Source organism: Lactuca virosa, chromosome 8 (genome assembly GCF_052849685.1).
Source record: "Lactuca virosa cultivar CGN04683 chromosome 8, Lactuca_virosa_CGN04683_v6, whole genome shotgun sequence".
In the NCBI taxonomy this organism is placed as follows: domain Eukaryota; kingdom Viridiplantae; phylum Streptophyta; class Magnoliopsida; order Asterales; family Asteraceae; genus Lactuca; species Lactuca virosa.
The window spans coordinates 66,539,779-66,545,338 of NC_136433.1; the positions used below are offsets into that span (position 1 = coordinate 66,539,779).

The window sequence follows — 5,560 nt, forward strand, 5'->3', positions numbered from 1 at the left end:
AAGAGAAAAAAAGATTTTATCCCTATTTCAAGAATTGTATAGGGGCAATTGACGGGACACATGTTCGTGTAAAAGTACCAAATAAGGATGCCGCTAGATATCGTGGTCGCAAAGGTTACCCAATAAGGATGCCGCTAGATATCGTGGTCGCAAAGGTTACCCTACGGAATACATAAATTTTCCTCCCCTCATTTTCCTTGTGTCAATATTTTCCTTCACTTTCTTTTAATGAATTTACAAAAAAAAAAAAAAAAAAAAAAAAAAAAAAAAAAGAACTCGGGAACATCGAGTTAATCCTCCTCCCCCAACCCAACTTCCATGTATAATTATCATCGCCGATTCAATATGTTATTCCCGATACTCTATAATTTCTTATTTTTTAGTTTAATTCCATCATCTTCTCACAATAATATCTAATTCACATCTCCTCACTCTTCTTTACCATCGGTCGATGCTTGTATGTCGCATACAATCAACCATGGCACCATATGACGATCGACGTCTAGGGTTTTGCCGGTCGCATATGAGAAAACGCCACCGTTTGGCTGCCACTGTTCTCCACTGCCACTGCTTCACTCGTCTCCGACAACCGTCATCGATGGTCACTACTCCGGTTAAGGTATACCCGTCTATCTATATGTCGATTTCTAGAAAAATCGTTGTGGTTGGCCCTTTTACTTTTGATTTCTGCCTTTATGGTTCGTCCTTCTCCAGTAAACGTCTTCTGTTTATGGGTCGTTTTGTATAGGGTTAATGTTTCTGTTTATGGGTCGTTTTTTATATACATAGACAATAAGAGAAGTGTTCAATTAAAAGTTACTATCATTGTATCATTTGTTCATCAGATATGTTTGCAAAGAGCTGTAAAATAGGTAAAGAAGAAAAAAAATCAACAAGCATTGTGCATTGGCCTCCTCGCCTAGTTGGATCCAGACACACCAATACTTATATGTATTTGGTCATAAAACCTAAAAACGGATTCAAAGTGACGCTATTCTATTTGTGAGGATGGTAGTAGGACCTGTAATTTTTGATGATCTGACTATGAAATGATTACTTGTCCTTTGATCTCAAATAAGTATTTGCACTTATAGTCCAATAGAAGTGCCTAATATTTTGGTGTTTTTATTGTGTGAAACTCTATTATGTTATGCAAGATTTCATGATGAGGTCTGGTATGGAGAGTATAGAGGATAGGTCATATAAGTGAATCTTTTAACACTTTTTTTTCTATTAAAACGATGTGATGATGAGGAAGTGGATGAAATCTTTTTTTTTTTGTTTTGTTTTGTAGGTGAGGATGACATGATTAGGGAAGTTGAAGATGATCCAAAAGCAAATGGTAATGTTTTTTTCATTTTGTGTCTCTTCACACCACACACTATATACACTAGCAATTGTTCAGGATTTAAAAACAACATTTTGCTAAAAAAAACATTGCACCTTCCTCCATCTCTTCTTAAAAACTAAGTTTGAATTAATGATGGTTGATGCATTTACTAATGATGGTGATTAATTGAATGTGCAGACATTCATATGCCGATTAAAAAAGAATTGATTGATACAAAAATAAAAGGAAAAACCGTTGGACAAGAAGTTGCTACAAGTCGATTGGAAAATTCACTCCAATGCAAAGCACAAAGAAGCTCATAAATTGACCACAACTTTAGGATATGATGGTTTTGTGCATTTCTGGAAAATGGGTTAAAACCCATGAATTTAAATCTAGAACCCATGAGTCTATGAGTTGAACACAAGAAACCGAACCGACCAGAAACCGACCCTATTGGGTTCTGAAAACCATAAACCGACCATTTTCGGTTTGGGTTCGATTTGGGTCTAAAACCGAGCCATGCACAACCCTAATTAATATTCCACACTGCTCCATGATTTACTAAGTCTCTAGAATATAAGTATAAGATAATTAATAATAATAATAATAATAATAAGACCTGCTAAGATACTTCTGTGTGGACTGGCTCCTTAATTCTGTGGGTGCCGGTGTGATATCCATGGCTTGTATGTGGCAGCGGGGTCCAAATACTTCTGAGGTATATATATCGGTTGCAAAAGCACAAGACTGAAGAAGTGATACGTATCCGAAAACACGTAGACCATTCATCGAGGAAATACTGTGTGGAAGATGACTTATTCCTGTAAACCCTATATTTAACCCTTGTAAAAGCTTTAGGTTTCCAAAATCCTCTTGCAATTTCTCAACTTGACTACATTCATGGAGATAGAAATGACTTAAAGATTTCATGTTATAGATGTTGTTTGGAATAACTCGTAAAGATTCACACTGTCCCAGTTTAGCATCTCTAAACTCTCTAATTGCCCAATATCCTCGGGTAACTTCTCGAGGCGTCCACAAGACTCGAGTTGTAGAGATTTCAGATGAATCAATATGCAAATGCTACCTGGAAGACGTCTAATACTTATAGAAATGAACATCAGCACCTCTAAATTTTCTAATAAGCCAAGATTCTCTGGCAACTCTTCAAGATGCCGGCAATCACTAAGTTTGAGACATTTCAGATGTTTCAACATACATAACACTATCAGGAAGACGTTTGACGGGTGTAGACAACAAAATGAGTTGTTCCAAGCCTTTCAACCGGTCAATCTCCTTGGGCACCTCCGGAATACAGCCCTGAAATTTAACTTCTCTTAGATGTTGTAAGCCACAAATGGTTCCCGAAACACTCTCAAGTTTTGGGCAAGGCTTAAGATCTAGAAAAACAGTCTTAAAAAAAATTCATGTCGTTGACGATGGTAGTTCTTTATAATATACAAATGTAAATCGTAGATTGTTTGTGAGGTCCCTTGGAAATTTCTCCAAGGGATCCACTTTCACAGCTAACATAAGGTAGACTAAGAATCACATGTGGTTCCAATTGTTTAACAAAAGGAAAAGAGAGAGACCATCGACAACCACGTAAATCTACGTAGATAAGCCTTTCTAGACATCCGACACGCGCATAAATCTCTTTCAAATCATGACATCCTTCAAGATCTAACCTCTTAAGATTGGGAGTCATCCCAAGGTCAAGGGTCCTGACCTTCGAATTTTTAAGGTTGAGGAACCTGAGGTTCTCAAGAACCTATAAAATGCAAAAAGAAAAATAAAATAAAATTAGACAAAATGTTGTTGTAGACGAAAACCATTATAATGAATCAACCACTATACCTTTCTTTCCCCCCTTTCCCGAAGGGTCCTTAAGTTTTGAACTACCCAGGTGGAAGGTGGAAGAACTTGAGCTTCTTAAGAGATTATATCATATACAAAAAGAACAAAGATTAGACAGAGTATTGATGTACCAACCAACAAATAGACAAAAAACATTACAATGAATCAACCACTTGTTGAGTGTGAAGCCATTGGGCTAGTCAAAAGAAGTGGCAGGAAACAAGGAAAGCCAGAAAACATGGAGAAAGAAAAAGGGGACATCCATGTTTTGAGGTAGTGGATGAAGACCCAGATGTTTTTTTCTTTTTTAATATACTTTATCAATTTCAATCTCTATAAATGGGATTGCTCTGTATTTGTAAGGATGTATCCATCACAAACTTCACAGAAAAAATATATACACTCCTAGTTACCCTCGTGTGGACGTAGGTTAGAAATAGACCGAACCACCTTAAATCTTTGTTGTTCTTGTGTTTAGAGTGGTGTGTTAAGTGTCTCGATCCTAACAAGTGGTATCAGAGCTTGGTTTAGCTCCAGAGGGTGATTTTCTGTTTTTTGGTCGAATTTTTTTTTGTCAAAAACGATTTTGGTGTATACCGTTGGAAAGGTCTCGTTCCGAAGATTCCGAAAATATTTTTTTCTGAATTTTTTGACCACCGGAAGACGTCCAAATCGCCGGTCAAAGGTTTGCCGGAATAGTTACCGAAAAAACCAGTTCGCCGGAGAAGACGACACTGTAGCACCTGAACTCGCCGGAGAAGACGACACTGTAGCAGGAACTGTAGCACGACGTCAGCGGTGACGTCAGCAGACACTGTAGCAACACTGTAGCAGATTTGAAAATTTGCAATTTGGCCCCTGAATTTCCAGAAAATTGCAAGATAGGTCATTGTTCTTTCAGAAAATGGCAGAAAGCAGTAAGCTTCAGATTGAGAAGTTTGATGGGAAAGATTTTGGTTGGTGGAAGATGCAAATTGAAGATTTGGTCGTGCAGAAAGACTTGGACGCAGTTTTAAGTGAAAAACCGGAGGCGATGACACAGGCAAACTGGGAGACTTTGGATAAGAAGGCCAAGGCATTTATTAGACTGACGTTGTCAAAGGATGTTGCCTTCAACATTTTGAAGGAGACCTCGGCAAAGGGAATCATGGAGGCATTGTCTAATATGTACGAGAAGCCGTCGGCAGCAAATAAAGTCTTCCTGATTCGGGAGCTAGTCAACACGAGGATGAGGGAAAGAAGTTCAGTTACAGTGCACATCAACAATTTAAACTCGATTTTATCTAGACTTTGGTCAGTGGGAATAAAGTTCGAGGATGAAGTTCAAGCTTTACTATTGTTATCATCATTACCTGACAGTTGGTCTGGAACAGTTACAGCCGTTACTAGTTCCACAGGATCGAAAGGGCTCACTTTTGAAGGAATTCGGGATTTAATTCTAGGCGAAGACGTCAGACGAAGAAATTCCGGGGAATCATCAAGTGAACAATTGAATGCGGTCAGAGGTAGAAGAAATAACAGAGGTAGTGGGAGCGGGAACAGGAGAAGGAGTCAGTCGAGGACTCGAAATGATGTGACTTGTTGGAACAGTAAAGAGGTTGGACATTTCAGGAATCAATGTCCAAAAGACAAGAAAGAAGTTAACGCTGCAGTAGACCATTCAGATGATGATGTTTTGATCTGTAGTGTGGAGAGCAATGTGGATTCCTGGGTTATGGATTCGGGTGCTTCATTTCACGCTACCCACAGCCGTGAAGCACTGCAGAATCTGAAAGAAGGAGATTTTGGTAAGGTAAGACTGGCGAACGATGAGGTTCTTGATGTGACGAGCATAGGTGACTTAGATTTGAAGACTCCAGTCGATCCATGGACTTTGAAGGATGTCCGGGTAATTCCAAGTCTGAAGAAACAGTTGATTTCTGTTGGGCAGTTGGATGAACAGGGGCACGAGGTTAAGTTCAGGAATGGACAGTGGAAGGTTGTCAAAGGAAATCTTGTGATAGCTCGTGGACATAAGAGGGGTTCATTATATATGGTCAGATTACCATCTGAGGGAGTAACCGTCCCAGTTCAGAAGAAAAACAAAATCCGGTTCATAGAGTCTCATGGACAGAAGAAGGTTTGCTTTGCAGATGGCAAACCCAGAGTCACAGGTCAGATTCAGGTTGAACGTGTTTGGAACGGTTCAGAAAAACCAGTCAAGGGCATTCATAGCAGTGGGAGCATGGGCTTTGTTTCAGCTAGAATACCCAGAACACAGTGGGTTAAGAGAACCAGTATTCCATCTGTAAAAGTCTCTCCAGATTATCTGTTTCACATAGAGAGTGTCGTTTGTTCTCAGGATGTTCCAGGATCGGGCAGTTCATTTCA

The 5,560-nt window shown here is 39.1% G+C and overlaps 1 long non-coding RNA gene across 1 annotated transcript; it reads left to right on the forward strand.

Moving 5' to 3' along the window:
* Window positions 1-352: 352 nt before the first annotated feature.
* Window positions 353-2,233, forward strand: LOC145134284 (uncharacterized). The gene is made up of 3 exons (XR_013719061.1): window positions 353-619; window positions 1,295-1,342; window positions 1,529-2,233. It is a non-coding gene; the product is annotated as an uncharacterized LOC145134284 (long non-coding RNA).
* The last annotated feature ends 3,327 nt before the right edge of the window (window positions 2,234-5,560 follow it).